Source organism: Camelus bactrianus, chromosome 34, assembly GCF_048773025.1.
Source record: "Camelus bactrianus isolate YW-2024 breed Bactrian camel chromosome 34, ASM4877302v1, whole genome shotgun sequence".
NCBI lineage: Eukaryota > Metazoa > Chordata > Mammalia > Artiodactyla > Camelidae > Camelus > Camelus bactrianus.
Genome location: NC_133572.1, coordinates 4,678,501 through 4,696,872, shown reverse-complemented (window position 1 = coordinate 4,696,872; position 18,372 = coordinate 4,678,501). Strand labels below are relative to the sequence as shown.

General features: G+C 41.4%; 1 protein-coding gene across 6 annotated transcripts in view; it reads left to right on the top strand.

Moving 5' to 3' along the window:
• The window catches only part of LOC105071110 (sodium channel epithelial 1 subunit alpha), a 91,830-nt gene that overhangs the window by 18,454 nt on the left and 55,004 nt on the right, over window positions 1–18,372 (top strand). The window lies entirely within an intron of this gene.

The following is an 18,372-nucleotide window of genomic DNA, read 5'->3' as shown; positions in this document are numbered from 1 at the left end:
TCCCCACTGCTCTCCCCCCATCACTTCTTACACAGAAGTGGGCAGTTTAGAGAAGAAAGGGGAACCAGAACTGAGGACAGGCCTGCCTGTTTTTATCTGAAACACTTGGCATCAGATAAATTCAGAATTGTTCAGATTTGGGGGAAGAAACTAGCACCACAAGGCACCCTCACAGGGCTGGGGCGGCACTCAGCGCCAGGCAGCAAAACTACTGAATATTTTAGTGGGGAGAGTAATAACTAGAACCAGCCTGGCATTCGCTGACGTCTGGTTTTATGGCCAAAATAGTTTGCTATGGGCTTGTTCAGAATTGCAAACAAGAGACTTAAACCTGTGTCCTTCTCTGTCAGACGAAGGCCCGGAGTTCATACACAATCACTTAGCCTTCCTGCCAGCCTGTGATATGGGGTCATCCCCTCCCAACTGGCCTCCTTCGCCCTACTGCCACCTTTGTCCTCCCTTCCCACCCCCAGCAGTGTTGGCCACTGGTGGCCATCTCCTCTCCTGCCTCGGGCACTTGGGATTAAAGGTCGATCCTATGGGTCACTGCTTCCCTATTTCTGCGGTTCTCCTGGGAAGACAGATTTGGGGATGTTGGCAATTGACTTTCCCCTCTTTGAGTCCCAGGAACACATGGGTCATACGGCCCTCTGCTCCTCTTTCCCCAAAGACTGGCTTGTCTCTCCGGACCATTTCTGATTCAGGGGCTTTGCTGCTGTTTCCACACTGCTCATAAAATCTCACACCCCCGTGTGCTCATCTGTTAGATCTGTTCTCTATCTCACTCTTTGGTTTCCTTTCTCTTCACTTTTTCCATCCTCCTGCCTTTCCCCAACCTCCTCTCCTCTCTGCAGGAGGGTCGTCTCAAGTGGGAAGCCGCACAAGGGTGTGATCTGAAGAGTTACTTGTGCAAAACCATCCTTTTTTGCGACATCCGCCAGGTGCCTGAACTCCCTTCTTAGAGTGTTCCTGGTGGGATCTGAGGGTGTTGCTGTCACCAGCAGTCCTGACCCCTTTCCCAGATTATGGTCAATATCTCCACTGTTAGTCTTTAGCTTCAAGGCAGGCGTGGAGAGGTGGGGCCCTGCGGGGATGGATGAGACCCTGGAAGATTGATGAGGAGTTGGGGATCTTTGGGGAGAAACTTGCCAAAGGGGGAATTAAGGATGCTGAGATCTAACAGCCTGGGATCCCCCACATGAGGCCTCTGTTCTCTGGGCCAAGCCCCACCCCCTTCTCTACCCATCACTGTTCTGGCCAGGCCGGGGGGCGGTGGGGAGAGCAGGAGCAGGGTCTGCCTGGCTCTCCTGGAGTACCGTCAGGTCTCTGGCCCTGACTTTTCTCTGGACAAATGGAATGACTTCATCTGCCTTCTGTGCTGTTTGCATCAACTTCTGGGGAAGCTTGGCCTGTCCTGGGCTGGCTCCCCAAAAAGCTCTTCCTCTTCTCAACAGGCCCCATGGGTGCAGCCTGCTGACCCCTCCCTCGAAATCCTTCACCACCACTTTCTCTTTTGGGGTTCAGATTCTCCTCACGACTGGCTGGCACAGAGATACATGGTCCCTTCTCAACGGCTCCCTCCCTTTCTTGCATCCTCGGAGGCAGGCTCACAGAAGCCCTTAACCTCTGATGACTTTCATTACTTTTGAGAGGGTAATCTGGAGCAGGGACAGCAGCCTGGATGTCAGCTGGGGTCTCCCTGCCCCTTGATACCTACCCAAGACATCCCACACCTTCCAGTCCAGGCATGCCCCGGGCAGTGTGGGAAGAGGCGGCGCTGGGGGCCTGCCCGGATTCCAGTGGCTCGGGTGTTATGGCGGCCTCTGCTTCTGATTCCTCTTTCAGCTGCAGTCTTGCTCCTGCCTCTCTGCTCTTGGGTATTCCCGTACCTCTGCCCTGGACACAGGGCTTTCTTGAATTTTCCTCCAAACCAGAAGGTTGTCAAGTGTGGCAGAACCTTTACTGAAGCTTTAGATCTCATAAGGATATGTTAGAATTGTGTTTTGGATATTCTGATTCTTTTGGGGGGGGGGAGCAGAGGTAAATAGGTTTGTATTTATTTATTATTTTTTAACTAATGGAGGTTCTGGGGATTGAACCCAGCACCTTGTGCATGCTAAGTGTGTGCTGTACCACGGAGCTGTACCCTCCCTCTGGGTATTCTGATTCTTAGTGGTCCTTCCCACGAAGCAGTTGGAGCACTGAGCGTCCTGGTCCTCCTCCCTCCTTCTGCCACAAACCACCTTTCAGAAACCTGTCAGACAGATACTTCCTCTCTTCAGCCCCTAATCCCCAAATCAGTCTTGGCCCTTTTAAAATCTATAACCAAGTCCTCAGTAGAACTAAGCTCTCTCCAAGATCTTTCCTTAGAAGGAAGTTCTGTTCTATTACATAGACATCAGAAGCCGCATTCCCCAGCCTTATCAAATTCTTCGTTTTCCTAGCCCTCTGTGTCCTCCACTCCATCCTTCTTCCTCCAGCCGCCCAGCCTCCCAGCACTTTAGACCCTCCTCTCCAGCAAGGCTTTGAGAGGCCAACTGGGCAGGGCAGTGGGGTGAGCCAGGTATTAAGGGTCTGGGCGCTCATATCCCAGTTCTGTGATTTGCCCTCCTGGGACTCCTGTCTGGGGGACATGGAGTCTGAGCATCTCTGGGCATTTCTTTCGACCTTAGACCACTTTTCAGTATCTCCGCCCCAGCTCCCAGTGTCTCCTAGCACATAAGGCATCCACTGCATACTAGATGGCCCAGCCTCAGCTTTGTTCCCTGGCAGTTCTATCCATAATTATAAAATCGACGTTTCGGGGGCCCTAGGCCGTACTGCCCTGGTAAGCTCCACTCCTCATCATTTAACAACTATTTGTTGCGTGTCCAGGTACCAGCTAAGTAATGGGACACAACGATGGAAAAGAGGAACGGCTGGTTTCTGCCCTGTGGGAGTATTTACAACCACACAAATCAGAAAATGCTACAGTTCACGGGTTCCCTACCCCAGAGGGGCACTGTTAAACATTTACCACCACACGGCTTCTACTGGCGGACGAGGGCTGGGCCCAGCATTTGTCTTTTGTCCTTTTTTGAATCCTGGGGAGGCAGAGTTCTTCCCTACCTAGGCTCCAGTCCGTCTCCTTCTGGCTTCTAGATAGAACTACCCTGCCTCCCTACTCTGATTCTGCTCAGAATCCTAAACTAGAAGGGCTAGAAGGAAGTCTTCTGATCCCGTGGGTCCACCCCCTCGTTTTACAGATGCCAGAACCATGGGCCCAGGAGGCGAGATGACTTGTTCTTTGTGGCAGAGTTGGGAGGGCACCCAGGCCTCCTGCATCCCAGCCCACTAGCGCCTGGAGCACTGACAGAGCTGGGTGCCCAGGACAGGTGCTGAACTGAATTCACACTGGATAATCCCTTCAGCGGGCGGACATGCCTCGGCTGTTGTACCTTTCAGAGACTGTGCCCTGCCCATGCGCTCTATGAAAACATCGCAGTTCCTTTCTTTCCTTTTCTTTTTCTAAATGGAAATTTAATTATACAAGTAGTATGTTCATAGCATCTCTTTATAGAAAATTAAACCAGTAAAATCCATCAATTCCACCAGAAATAATATGCATTGAGAATTCTTTCACATGCAGGGAGAGGATAGCTCAACTGGTAGAATGCATGCTTAGCATACATAAGGTCCTGGGTTCAATCCCCAGTATCCCCTCTAAAAATAAATAAGTAAGGAAACCTAATTATCTCCCTCAACAATTTTTTAAAAATAAAATAAATTAAAAAAAAGAGAGAGAATTCTTTCACATGTGCCCCAGGAGATGAAGGCAAGAATGTTTAAGCCAGACTATTTGTAACAGCAAAAGAAAAGAAAGGAAAAAAAAAAAAAAAAAAGAACCCATAGGTCCCTAAATGGTAGATGGACTAATAAATGATAGTAGATTCACCTAACAGAGTATTCACCCAGTGTATTGCTTTAAAGGAATAAAGGTGAATGACCTGCGTGCAGCCATGTACGATAATATGGCTGAGTCTTTTTTTTAAATATATTTTTATTGAATGGCTGAGTCTTAAAAACATGGTCTTGCACAACAGTATGAATATATTACTTAATGTCAGTGAATTGTATGCTTAAAAATGGATTAAATGGTCCATTTTATGTTATGTTTATTTTACTGCAAAAAAAACAAGCAAACCAATAAATAAAAATCATAATATTGAGCAATACGGGGTGGGGACGCAAGCCACAGAAAATGCATGAGTGAGAGTTCATGTAGATGAAATAGGAAAACAGGCAGCTTGTTCAGGGATATACACACAAAGGTGGTAGAACTAGAAAGAAAAGTAAGGGAGTGAGAGACACCCCCCACCCCTGGCCCTGAGCTGGTTCCCCTGCTGGGGGAGGAAGGGGATGTATGATCAGGACGCTTCTGAGTTTCTGCTAATGTTCTGATCTTTGCACGGGTTTTCATATTGTTATTTCTCTACACTATTTTGTATATTTGGTGTAGTTCACAATACAAAATTTTAAAAATATAAAATGTGTATATATTTCTATATTCTCATATATATATATATGAATAAAACATATATTTTTTATATTTATATTTATATATATATAAATAAAACATCTGATAAAATCAACTGCAAAACTACTTTGAAGAGACATGCCCTTGACCTGGACGCCTGATTCGAAATTAGAAGACACATCTGAAACAGTTTGACCCAGAGCACCTTTTTTCATCCAGGTCAGGCATGAAAACCAAATATTTGAACTTTGACCCAGAGCCCCTAGTCACTATATATAAAGTATTGGAGCAAGATTTTAAAACTAAAGAAACACATTAAATCACATTGCTCTTACTAAATATATTATTACAAAATATTGGTACATTGTATAATGTTTTGTTATATATTAATGTTTAAGTGAGAGCAAAAATATTTTATGTTGTCATAAGTAAAAGTAATATGATCTTTAAATATAGTTTTCTCCAACATTATGTCATCCTTTTTTATTTAAAAAGTTAGAGGTGAAAATGGAAAATAAATTGAACAGTTATAGGTACGATTCAAATTCCCTTTGATCAGTCTCCTGCCCCCAGGCCTGCTCCTGGTCCTCTCCCTGCCTCACTGTTTCAGATTAGTCAGTATTCTTGCAGAACTTTAAAAAAACAAAAAAATAAATAAATTTTATGCATGTGCCTTATTGTTTTAGGAACGTTCATAGTCAAAAATAAGGGAATTTCCCTTCCTGTTAGGCTGTGTGTTAATCAACAGGTTCTTTTTAAAAAAAATTGTTTTTAATTTTTTGGGGTTTTTTTTTGAGGGGGAGGTAATTAGTTTTATTTGTTTATTTTAGTGGAAGTGCTGGGGACTGAACCCAGGACTGTGTGCACACTAAGCACGCGCTCTTCCACTGAGCTAGACTTTCTTCCAGTAAACAGGTTCTTTTTTGGGGGGATGACAGGTTACCTCTCTTCACTAAAGGATGTACTACACAAGCCTGCAGTAAGTCTTCTAACACAGAGCAGGAAATAAAGCCCATGGAACAAACCGTGCATTGGTTCTCGGCACTTGTTAAAAATGATCTCTTGGAAAAGAAACAGCCCAAGACTGGCAGTTCCATGTTCTTCTTGTGTTGCTTTTTAAAGTCCATCTTTTTCCAGATAAGGAAAGGATGGTTAATTGGCCTCACACCCCAGCCTGCCAGGCAGAATGCTCCAAGGGCTTAGCATACTTTTGTTATGGGTTTTGCTTTGTTTTTTTCGTTAATGATATATAGTACGTATCCATCTAAAATTTGCTTTTGCTTTTTAAATCCAACAATATGTCTTGGAGATCATTTTACATTATACCCGTAGAACTACTAATTTTGATAGCGAATGGATGTACGTCGGCTTTTTGTGAATACTTAGGTTTTTTCCAACATTTCACTATTACAAGTGGTGTCACATAAACATCTTATGCTTGTCTGTGCACGTGGGAGTGTTTCTTTAGAGTAAATTCTGGGCATTGGAATTGCTGAGTCATAGGGTGTGCACATTTTTCACTTTAATAGCTACTGTCAAGTTGCCCTGCACAGTGGCCCTACCAAGCCACACACCCATCAGCCGTGGAATGAGAGCACACATCTCCTCACACCCTGCCAACCTTTCATAGTAGCAAACCATTTCTGACAACTGAATTGGGGGGAAATGCTGTCCCATTGCTGTTTACATTCCTCTGATTACCAGCGAGCCCAGCATCTTTCCATGATCATTGTCCATTTCTATTTCCTCCTTTGTAACTAATGTCTTTTGATCTTTGTGTCAGCACCAGTGTTTTGAAGTCTTGCCTCTTCCCTACAGAAATCCTGTTACGTGACTCAGCCTGCAGGGCCTCTGCCTGTGGGTCCTGTCTGATGTTTGCATTTGCTCTAGGGACTGAGACAAGCCTCCCTGTGGCAGGGGAGGTCACTCCTGTCCCTCCCTCTACAAACCTCCAGAGACATCAGGCCTGCATGGAGGTGGTACCTCCTACCTCATGTGCAAGATGCCAGGGGGACTTGGGAGACCCCCAGGCCCCTCTCCTTCAGCACTAGATGCCTCCCCAAGAGGACACTGTCCTCTGGCTCAGAACGAAGGGCAACTTGGCACATGTTGACGCTTTTTAAATTGAGATAAAATTAAACCATTTTATAATGTACAATCCAGTGGATTTTAGGATTTTTCCCAATGTTGTGCAAATAGCACCACTAATTCCAGAACATTCCCATCTTCCCTAAAAGAAACCTCACACCTACCAGCAGTCAGTCCCACTTTCTCCCCTCCCCCATCTCCTGGCACACACTAATCAATTTTTGGTTTCTATGGATTTGCCTATTCTCAACATTTCATATAAATGCAGTCATATATGTCCATTTGTGTCTGACTTCTTTCACTTTAGTGTAATAGCTTCAAGGTTTATCCATGTTGCAGCATGATTTGGTACTTCATTCTTTTTTATGGCTGAATAGTATTCCGTTGTATGGATAGAACACATTTTGTTTATCCATTTATCAGTTGATGGACATTTGGGTTGTTTCCACTTTTTGACTGTTAGGAATAGTGCTGCTGTCAACATTCACATACAAGTTTCATGTAAACATATGTTTTGAATTCTCCTGGGTGTATACCTATGATTGGAATTGCTGGGTCCTATATTAACTCTATTTTTAACTTCTTAAAGAACTGATGAACTGTTTTCCACAGCAACTGAAGCATTTTACATTCCCACCAGTGGTACATAAAGGTTCCGGTTTCTCTATGTGCTTTTCAACACATGTCAATTTCCATTAAAAAAAAATTATAGCTACCCTTGTTGGTATGAAGAGCTATTTCAATCGTGGTTCTGATTTGTTTCCTTAAGACTAATGATGCTAAGGGGAGCACATAGCTCAAGTGGTAGAGCTCATGCTCAGCATGCATGAGGTCCTGGGTTCAATCCCCAGTACCCCCTCTAAAAAATAAATAAATAAACCAAATACCTCCCCCTGTAAAAAAAAAAAAAAGACTAATGATGCTAGGCCTCTTTGCAGGTGCTTCCTGGATATTTGTATATCTCCTTTGAGAAATGTCTGTTCAAATCCTTTCCCCATGTCTAAACTGGGTTACTTGTCTTTTGTTGAGTTAAAAGAATTCTTTATATATTCTGGACACTAGATTCTTATCAAATATATGATTTTCAAATGTTTTTCTCCATTTTATGGCTTGTTTTTGACTTTCTTGATAGTGTCCTTTTATACATGAATGTTTTAAATTTTGATAAAATCCAGTTTACCTATTTTTGTCTTTTGCTGCTTGTGATTTTGGTACCATATTTAAGAAATCATTGCCTAATCCAAGGTCACACAGATTTACACCCATTTCTGACAGTTTTGTGGTTTTATTTCTTTGATCTGTTTTGAGCTAATTTTTTTATATGATTTGAGGTAAGGGTCCAGCTTCATTCTTTTGCCTGTGGATATGCGTTGCCCCAGCACCACTTGTTGAAGAGAGTATTCTTTTCACATTGAATGGTCTTGGCACCCTTGTCAAAAATCAGTTGACCATGATGTAAGAGTTGATTTCTGGACTCTTGAGTTTATTCCACTGATCTGCATGCCAGTCTTTGTGCCAGCACCACACTGTTTTGATTACAGTAGCTTTGTAGTAAGTTTTGAAATCGGGAAGTGTGAGTCCTCCAACTTTGTTCTTCTTCTTCAAGATAATTGTGGCTATTCTGTATCTCTTGCATTTCCATATGAATTTTGGTATTAGCTTGCCTATTTCTGCAAAACAAAGTAGCTAGAATTTTGATAAGGATTGCATTAGATCTGTAGGTGAACTTGGGGAGTATTGTCATCTTAAAATTACTAAGTTTTCCAATCCATAAGAACACAGGATATCTTTCCATTTATTTAGATCTTCCTTGATGTCTTTCAACATTGTTTTGTGGCTTTCAGTGTACAAGTCTTGCACTTTCCTCATTAGATTTATTCCTAAATATTTTGTTCTTTTTAATGCTACTGTAAATGGAATTGTTTTCTGTTGTATTTTTTAATGGAGGTACTGGGGTTAGAACCCAGGACCTCATGCATGCCAAGCATGTGTTCTACCACTGAGCTATTGCCCCCCATTGTATTTTTTGATGCTGTTGTAAATGGAATTATTTTCTTAGTTTCAGTTTCAAATTGTTCATTGTTCATGTAACACTTTGGCTTTTAAAGGAGGCAGTTGTTTTCTCTGCAGAGTTGAAAGGTGATGCCTTGGGGTGTAGGTGTGTGGCCAGTACATCCTGTGGGCCATTGCTTGGGCTTACCTGTGACTTATCTCAAGTCACAGATGGAGAGTCTGAGTCTGTGATGCAAAGGGAAACATGTCTGACTCATCTTTCCCACACTCCCTTTGCTTCTGACGTCTTTACTGGGAGAGGAAGAGAGTGGTTTGGAGGCAGGGGCCTCCCCATCTCTCACAGCTGCTTCCCTGACCTTGGGGTGACTCTGGTGGCATTCCTGAAGGTCAAAGGCTGGGGCAGCCTTCCCTCTTTCCTGTGACTTGGGCCAGAATCCTTCCTCCTTTGATGGGCATCTTTGACATAGAGGAACTTCGAGGGTGACGGGCAGGGTCCTGGAGGCTGGTGAGCTTAGAGGAGTCTGGGGAGGATCAACCAGATGGTGAAACTCTGAAAAGTAGAGGACTATTCAAGGTCAATCTGTGCTGCCTGGATCACATCCAAGGCTGTCTCTGCGTGGTTGCTTACTAGCAGGCCACCAGTTGCTCAAGCTGTGAGTGTGTTTCCACTATAACATGGGATCTTTGATGCTGATCTCACAGGGTGGATGTGAGCTGTTCAGTGTGTTAACACAGGGGCAACACCCAGCACAGAGCTTGTTGCAGAAGGTGCCAGTAAATGTTCCTTGGCGTATGAGTTGATTATCAAGTTCCTTCCTTCTTGGGGTTGGGGCAGTATGAGAGCTCAGGGTTCCTGAAGTGGTGCAGAGCTCATAATGGAAGGGAAACAGTGAAGAAATGCAGCAGGAGGAGATTTATGGGACAAATCTCACCTTTACTAGAGTCCCGAGTTAGCAGCGGGAGCTTTAGGAAGGGCGATGGGGAGGCTTCTGTGGCTGAGGAGATCCTATCACATTTTCATGCTAAAGCAATGTGACAGGCAGGCTAGGTACAGCTGCGAGAAACAGGATATTGCGAGGTCGTGTGTTTTGATATTTGAGAGCACAGAAAAAAAGTCTGTGCATAGTTACTGGAATTTTAAACAAATACTAGTTTATTAAAGTAGTCAATTTCAAAATCTAGTTTTCCTTATGTTCTTTAAGTTCAAAAATAAATTGTTATTCTGTTATGAATATAATAACATTTTAAATCTTGCTGTTTTTCTTTCATTTCAACCTATAGGTTGTGTATGATTATAATAGAGTAAAACAAAGACAATGATCTTCACTTTTATTGGGCATTTTTTATGGTGATAAAGTATGCATCAAAATTACCATCTTAACAATTAGATATCCAGTTCAATAGTATTAAATAGTCATATTTTTGTGCAACCATCACCACTATTCATCCCTGAAACACTTTTCATTTTGTAAAACTGAAACTATACCCATTAAACAAAAATTCCATTCTCCCCTCCTCCTAGCCCCTGGCAACCACCTTTTCTACTTTCTGTTGTTATGATTTTGACTATTCTAAGTACCTCATCTAAGTGGAATCGTACAGTTTTTGTCTTTTTGTGACAGGCTTGCTTTGCCTAGCATGATGTCCTCAGGTTCATCCATGTTGTAGCATATTGCAGAATTCCCTTTCTCTTTAAGGCTGAATAATATTCTACTTTCTGTGTATACCATGTTTTGCTTATTCATTAATCTGTCAACGGACACGTGGGTTGCTTCCACATTTCAGCTATTGAATAATGCTGCTGTAAACCTGGATATACAAATTGAAAGCCGGATAGAACCTGCTTTCAATTCTTTTGGGTATATACCCACAAATGTAATTGCTGGATCATATGGTAATTCTACTTTTAACTTTTTTAGGAGCCACCATACTATTTTCCACAGTGGCTGTACCATTTTAGATTCCTACCAACAGTACACAAGGTTTCCAGTTTCTCCACATTCTTGCCAACACTTATTTTCTATTTTTTTGATAGTAGCCATCCTAATGTGTGTGAGGTGGTGTCTCATCGTAGTTTTGATCTGCATTTCCCTAATGATTAGTGATGCTGATCATCTTTTCACGTGCTTATTGACCATTTGTTTATTTTCTTTGGAGAAATGTCTATTCAAGTTCTTTGCACATTTTTGGGTTGGCTTTGTTGTTGTTGTTGTTGAGTTATCAGAGCTCTCTGTGTATTCTGTATATTAATCCCTTATCAGATATACAGTTTGCAAAAATTTCCTCCCATTCTATTTTTGATGCTGTTGTAAATGGAATTGTTTTCGTAATTTCCTTTTCAGATTGTTCATTATTTGTAGAAATGCAACTGATTTTTGTGTGTTGACTTTGTATGCTGTTATTTTGCTGAATTCATTTATTAGTTCTAATAGTTTTTTTGTGTGTGTGGAATTTTAAGGTTTTTTTTTCCTACGCATAACATCATATCATCTGCAAACAGTGATAATTTTACTTCTTCCTTTCCAATTTGGATGCCTTTTATTTCTTCCTCTTACCTAATTGCTGTGGCTAGAATTTCCAGTGCTATGTTGAATAGTGGTGAACGTGGGCATCCTTGCCTTGTTCTTAATCTAGAGGAAAAGATTTCAGTCTTTCATCACTGAGTATGGTAGTCAGTGTGGGTTTTTAATATAAGACTTTTCTTATGTTGAGGTAGCTTTCTACTAGTCCTAGTTTGTTGAGTGTTTTTTCTTTTTATCATAAATGGGTGTTGAATTTTATCAAATGCTTTTTTTTGGTGTATGTTGAGATGGTCTTGTGTTTTTTTCCCTTCATTTTGTTGATATTACTTGACTGATTTTTGCATGTTGAACCATCCTTGCATTTTTAGAATAAATCCCACCTAATCATAGGTACTGCTGAATTCTGTTTGGTAGTACCTTGTTGAGAATGTTTGTATTAATGTTCATAAAGGATATTGATCTATAGTTTTCTTTTCTTGTAATGTCTTTGCCTGGCTTTGGTATCAGGGTAATAATGTTGGCTTCATAGAATGAGTTAGGAAGTGTCTTCCTCTTCAGTTTTTCAGAAAAATTTGAGAAGACTTAGAATTAGTTATTTAAATGTTTGGTAGACTCCATCAGTGAAGTCACTGAATCCAGCACTTTTCTTTGTAGGGAGACTTTTTATTTTTTTGAAGTATAGTTGATTTACAATATTGTGTTAATTTCAAGTGTACAGCAAAGTGACTCATTTATATATATACACACACATAGATATATGTTTTTTCATATTATTTTCCATTATAGGTTATTACAAGATATTGAATATACTTCACTGTGTTATACAGTAAATCCTTGCTAGTTATCTATTTTATGTATATTAGTTTGTATCTGTTGAAACCATACTCCTAATTTATCGCCCCCTCCCTTTCCCCTTTGGCAACCATAAGTCTGTTTTCTGTGTCTGTGAATCTGTTTCTGTTTTGTATATAAATTCATCTGTATTATTTTTTAGATTCCATATATACATGATATCGTATAGTATTTGTCTTTCTCTTTCTGACTTATCTCACTAAGAATAAAATTCTCTAGGTCCATCCATGTTGCTGCAAACGGCAATATTTCATTCTTTTTTATGGCTGCGTAATAGTTTATGTATCTATATAATCTCCCATCTTCTTAAGCCAGTCATCCATTAATGGGCACTTGGGTTGTTTCCACGTCTTGGCTATTGTAAATAGTGCTGCCTACTGGAAGATTTCTGATGACTGATTTTATTTCCTTCCTAGTTATAGGTGCATTCTGATTTTCTATCTCTCTGTGATTTAGTTTTGGTAGGTTTTGTGTTTCTAAGAATTTACTCATTTTGTCTAGGTTACTTAATTTGTTGTTGTACAATTGTTCATAGTACTCTCCTATAATCCTTTTTATTTCTGTAAAATAGGTAGTAATGCCCCCACTTTCATTTCTGATTTTAGTAATTTGATTCTTCTTTTTCTCTTAGTTCATCTAACTAAATGTTTGCCAATTTTGTTGATCTTTTTGAAGAACCAACTTTTGGTTTCATTGATTTTCTATATTGTTTTTCTGTTCTCTATTTTGCTATCTCTACCCTAATCTGTATTATTTACTTCCTTCTGCTAGCTTTGGGTCTAGTTTGTTCTTCTTTTTCTAGTTCCTTAAGTTGTAAAGTTAGGTTGTTGATTTGAAATCTTGTTTTCTTTTTTAATGTAAGTGTTTATTGCTATAAACAATACATTCGCTGCATCCTCACAGTTTTGATATGTTGTGTTTTTATTTGCATTTATCTCTAAGTTATTTTCTAATTTCCCTTATGATTTCCTCTTTGACCCATTGGTTGTTTAAAAATGTGTTATTTAATTTCCACAATATTGTGAATTTTATAGTTTTCCTTTTGTTATTAATTCCTAACTTCATTCCATTGTGATCCAAGAAGATATTTTATATATCTACCTTTTAAAATCTACTGAGACTTAATTTGTTGTCTAACATATGGCCTATCCTGGAAAATGTTACATGTGCAGTTAAGAATGCGTATGCTGTTGTGGTTGGGTAGTGTTCTGTGTATGTCTGTTAGACCTAGCTGATGTATTGTGTTAACTTCGCTATTTCCTTACTTATCTTTTGTCTGGTTGTTCTATCATAATTGTGAGGGGGGTATTGACTTCTCCAGCTATTATTGTAGAACTGTTTATTTCTCCCTTCAGTTCTGTCAGTTTTTGTTTGTATATATTTTGATGGTCTGTCATTGGGTACATATATGTTTATAATGGTTGTATCTTCTTGCTACATTGAACCTTTTATTAATTTATAATGTCCTTTGTCTCTTGTAAACTTTTTTGATTTAAAGTCTTATTTTGTCTGATATTAGTGTAGCCACTCTTGCTTTGTTTTTGTTACTATTTGCATGAAATATCTTTTTCATCTTTTCACTTTCTATCTGTTTATGTCTTTGGATCTCAAGTGAGTCTCTTGTAGACAGCATATAGTTGAGTCATGTGTTTTTATCCATTCTGCAAATCTGTCTTTTTATTGGAGAACTTAATCCATGTACATTTAAGGTAATTACTGATAAGGAGGGACTTACTTCTGTCATTGTGCTATTTATTTTCTATATGCCTCATAGCTATTCCTCCCTTATTTTCTGCATTCCTGTCTTTTTTTGTGTTTAGTTGATTTTTTGTAGTGAAATATTTATATTCCTTTCTCATTTTCTTTTGTGTGTATTCTATAGTTGTTTTCTTTGTGGTTACCATAGGGATTACATTTAACATCCTAAGGTTATAACACTATGGTTTGAATTTATACCAGCTTAATTTAAATAACACCACAAAACTGCGCTCCTTTACAGCGCCATCTCCATATCTTTTCATTTATTGATGTCACAGAATTACATTTTATACATTGTGTACCCCAAAACATAAACTAATAATTCTTTTAAATGCATTAGTCTCTTAAATTATGTAGAAAACAAGACTTGGAGTCACACGTCAAAGTTTCAGTAATACTAGCTTTTACATTAATAATTGTTTTTCTTTCAAGTATTAGTCTTTTAAATCTTGTAGAAAACAAAAGGTGCAGTTACAAACCACTCTTATGATAATACCAGCTTTTCTAATTGCCCACATATTTGCCTTTACTGAGATCTTTATTTCTCCATGTAGCTTTGAGTTATTGTCTAGTGTCCTTTTATTTCACCTTGCAGGACGCCCTTGAGCATTTCTTACAGGGCAGGTCTAACTGGCATGATTTCCCACAGCTTTTGTTTATCTTGGAATGTCTTAATTTCTCCCTCACTTTTGAAGGACAGTTTTGCTAGATATAGTATTCTCTGTTGTTCTTATTTTTTTCTCTTAGCACTTAGAATGCATTGGCCCACCATCTTCTGGCCTCCAAAGTTTCTGATGCGAAATACACTGATAATCTTACTGAGTGTCCCCTGTGCATGATGATCTGCTTTTCTCCTGCTGCTTTCAAGACTCTCTCTTTGTCTTTGCCTTTTGAATATTTGATTATATTGTGTATCAATGTGGGCCTCTTTGAGTCCATCTTATCTGGCATTTATTGAACTTCTTGGATGTTTATATTTATGTCTTGGCATCAAATCTGAGTTTTCAAGCCATTATTTCTTCAGATGTTCTCTCTGCCACTTTCTCTCTCTCTTGGCCTTCAGGGACTCCCATGATGTGTAGGTTGATCCTCTTAATGGTTTCCTACAGGTCCCTTAGGCTTTGTTTGCTTTTCTTCAATCCTTCCCCCCCACCCCACCCCCTTTCCTTAGACTTGATATTTGCATTGTCCTATCTTCAAGTTCACTGACTCCTTCTTTGCTTGCTCAAATTTGCCTCTGAACCCATCCAGTGAATTTTTCATTTCAGTTATTGTACTCTTCAGCTCCAGAATTTCTTTTAAGTTATCTTTACGTTTTCTATTTCTTTATTCTTATTTCCATTTTGTTTATACATGGTTTTCTTGACATTCTCCACATCTTTCCTTTAGTTTTTTGAGCATCTTTAAGACAGTTGTTTTAAAGTCTTTGTCTGATAGATCTTCCAGGAGGTCTTTTTCAGGGGCAGGTTCTGTTGGTCTATTTTTTCCCTTGGCCACACTTCCCTGTGACTTTGTGTGCCTTGTGAGTTTCTGTCGTTGTTGATCACGGGATATTTGACTCCAATAACGTGTTAACTCTGGAAATCAGATTCTCCCTCTTACCCAGGGCTTGTGCTTTTGTTATTCTTATTGTTTATTTATTTATTCATTTGGATTGTTGTAGGCTTTTTCTGTGCTGAGGACCAGTTTTTGGTATAAGCTTAAGGTCTTCTCAGGCCTTTTCTGAGCCTTTCCCTAGCTAGGCATACATTGTCACTTTCTAATTTCCCCCATATCTGTAGTTGTTTTTGAATATCCTAGTCTTTCATGTCTGGCTCCTGAAAAAGGAAAACAGAAAAAAATGGAGGGGAAGGGCACTGGCCCTTTAAGTACCCCCCCCCCCCACGGCCAAGTTACATCAGCTGCAGGGGGAGGGGCTTGTAACAAGACTGGGAGATGCAACAACAATGGCTGCTGGCCCCTTTGTCTGCTGCTCTGTGACTGGGAGCAGCAATCAACAATCAGGACATAGATCCCCAATATTTAGAAGACAGGGTCCTTTTTGCCCACCCTGGCTTCCCCAAGCTGTGTGCCAGCGGCTCCAGGAACACAAGCACAGCTGCCTGTCACCTGACTGGGGATGAGGGGTGGGTTAATGGCCAAAATTAACCAAAATGAACCATAATCTACCCTCCACGTCTTTCCCTGGGCATTGCAAGTCTTCAACAGACTCCAGGGTTCCAAAGGAGTTACATTAGACAGAGTTGGCCAGTAGGGGAGAGCTTGGAAGGACCAAGCGGAGCCTGCATCTGTCCCTTACCACCTCCAGCCTGGATGACTTGGGCTGTCTGCAGAAGGACCTGGCACCTTCTGCCATGGAGATGCTCCCATGCCTGGCCCTGAAATTGGCGCAGCTGAAGGGGAAGATCCGACAGGAGGAGGAAGCCCTGCAGGACCGGACAAAGCGAACCAGCAGAGCAGCAATGATGCACGGACTGCAGCCACCTAGCACCCACGCTGACCTTCAGAATGAGGGCCGCTTCTTCAGTTCTGCCTTTCCACCTTCCAAACCTCACACGTTTCTCTCGTGGCTGACCCTAACCTGGAAGCATAAGGGAGGGAGTTCGAAGAAATGTGGTTTCTTCTTAGCTAAGCTGACACATTACAATGTCACCACGTTAATTCCAAGTCTTCCTGGAGTTAAAAGAACACCTGTCTTCTAAGCGAACAGTTTTAGTATCTCAAGTGGACAATGTATGACCATGATCCGTGATTACCATCTCAAGAAGACTTAAGCTGTCCATTTGCCAGAGATTTGTGGCTAGGAGGGCCCACATAGGTTTAGGTAAGTCTTCTTGATAGAATACACTAAGTTTCCTGAAATGTTTAAACTCCTCAATTCCATTATAAGTTTAATACTTTTTTAAATGGAGGTACTGGGGATTGAAACCAGGACCTTGCACATGCCACGCATACAATCTACCTCCGAGCTATACTCACCCCCGGTACATGGAGTATTTTTGATTTTGTCTACGTCGGTACCCTTCTGCTGGGTTTAGATTTGCATCCTGCCTTCTGGGTGCAAATTGCACCCTCCTGCAGTCCTTGCTAGTCTGGGATCTCCACTCAAGTGCACCTATTTTTGGTAACTCTTCCCTTAGGCCTCAGTGAATACTGGATCCTTTTATTCTTCTTGTGTGAGCAGGTCACAACTCTAGAGCTGTTTTAATGATGTCCCATGAGCATCTGCAGACCTCTCCAGGGCTCTGCTCACAACCCTGAAATGACACTGAAGACTGAGCCCTGAGCGAGGACCCCGCAGGCCCAGGACTGATCTGGGGAGTGGGGAGCAGAAGCTTGCGCGCTGCGTTCATCCTGGATCAAGATCTTCACAATTCAAATTACACATTCAGGGCAGAACCTGGGGAAGGTGCAGGGTCACCTCCAGGGAAAGGATGAAGCCAGCAAGAACACACAAACGTTGCACTGAAAGGAGCAATGAAGCCTCCTGGGGGACACTGAGCGTAGGTAGAAGGGCTTTATGGGCTGATTGTATACCCAGGAGCTTCAAGCTTCGGCTCAGAGCTGGAGAAGCTTCTCTGCTTTCCTGAGTCACACTCCTGATTTGAGCAGAGGCAAAGATGCTCTTGTCCCATCTGTCTGGGCTTTGGGTGCCCCCTTGCGGCAGGATAGTGTTTCTGGTCTTTAGAGGGTCCCACACCCTCTCAGAATCAAGTCTTTGGCTTTAAGGCCATCACTGTTAAAACATCAGTGCAGGGGTCCCAGGCACCTGACATCCCCCTAGAGCTTTCCTGTGCCTGCAGAGCAGGCTGGGTTTCAGTGAGTCCTAGGGATTTGGGGAAGCCCCTGAAGGAGGGTCACTGGTATGGGCGGAGGGACTCAGTCCCAAAGACTCAAGTCTGTGGCTGTTGAGGAATCTGTCTTCAGTATGGCCCAAAAGGGTATTATCAGATCTTAAAATCCCCTGTACTTGCCAGCCTATTTTAGCCTAGACTCGAGACCACTCTAGTGGTTCTTATCAGCTTTTTGGGGGTCAAAGGGCTCCTCTGAGAACCTGAAGAAAGATGTCTATCTGTCTTTGGAGAATGCACATGCACACGGAGTTGTGAATAGGATTACAGAGAGTTCGTGCACTCTTTGGGGATTCAGGGGATGGTCTGCAAAAGCCGCTGCTCCTGACCTCTGCTTCTGTTCGTCTCTCAGACGCTTGATGCCCTTGAATAGATTTGCTGCCTTTCTGGGGAGACCAACACTGTCCCCTTGAGGACAATATCTCTGGAGAAGGAGGTAGGACCCAGGGTAAAATTTCCTTTCTTGAGAGAAGTAACATTAGCTTCAAAGAGGCCAAAGAGCTCCCTTGTGTAGAGAAACAGTCATTCCTTTTGTGAAATTATCTGAGAAAGATAAATAACAGGCGTAGTTAATTCACATAACAAAGTGAAAAGTAAGCCAGTCTCTGGGTTTCCTAAAGCAATTCCTCTTAAACTGTGTTTCAGATGGTCTGAAATGTCTCTGAAAAGTCTCAGAGGCAAGACAGATTATCTAAGAGATTCAAAAAATTCACACAACCTGCTTCCAGAGTAGAACTTAAACTGATCCATGTCCCTTTAGGTTGCACCTTTT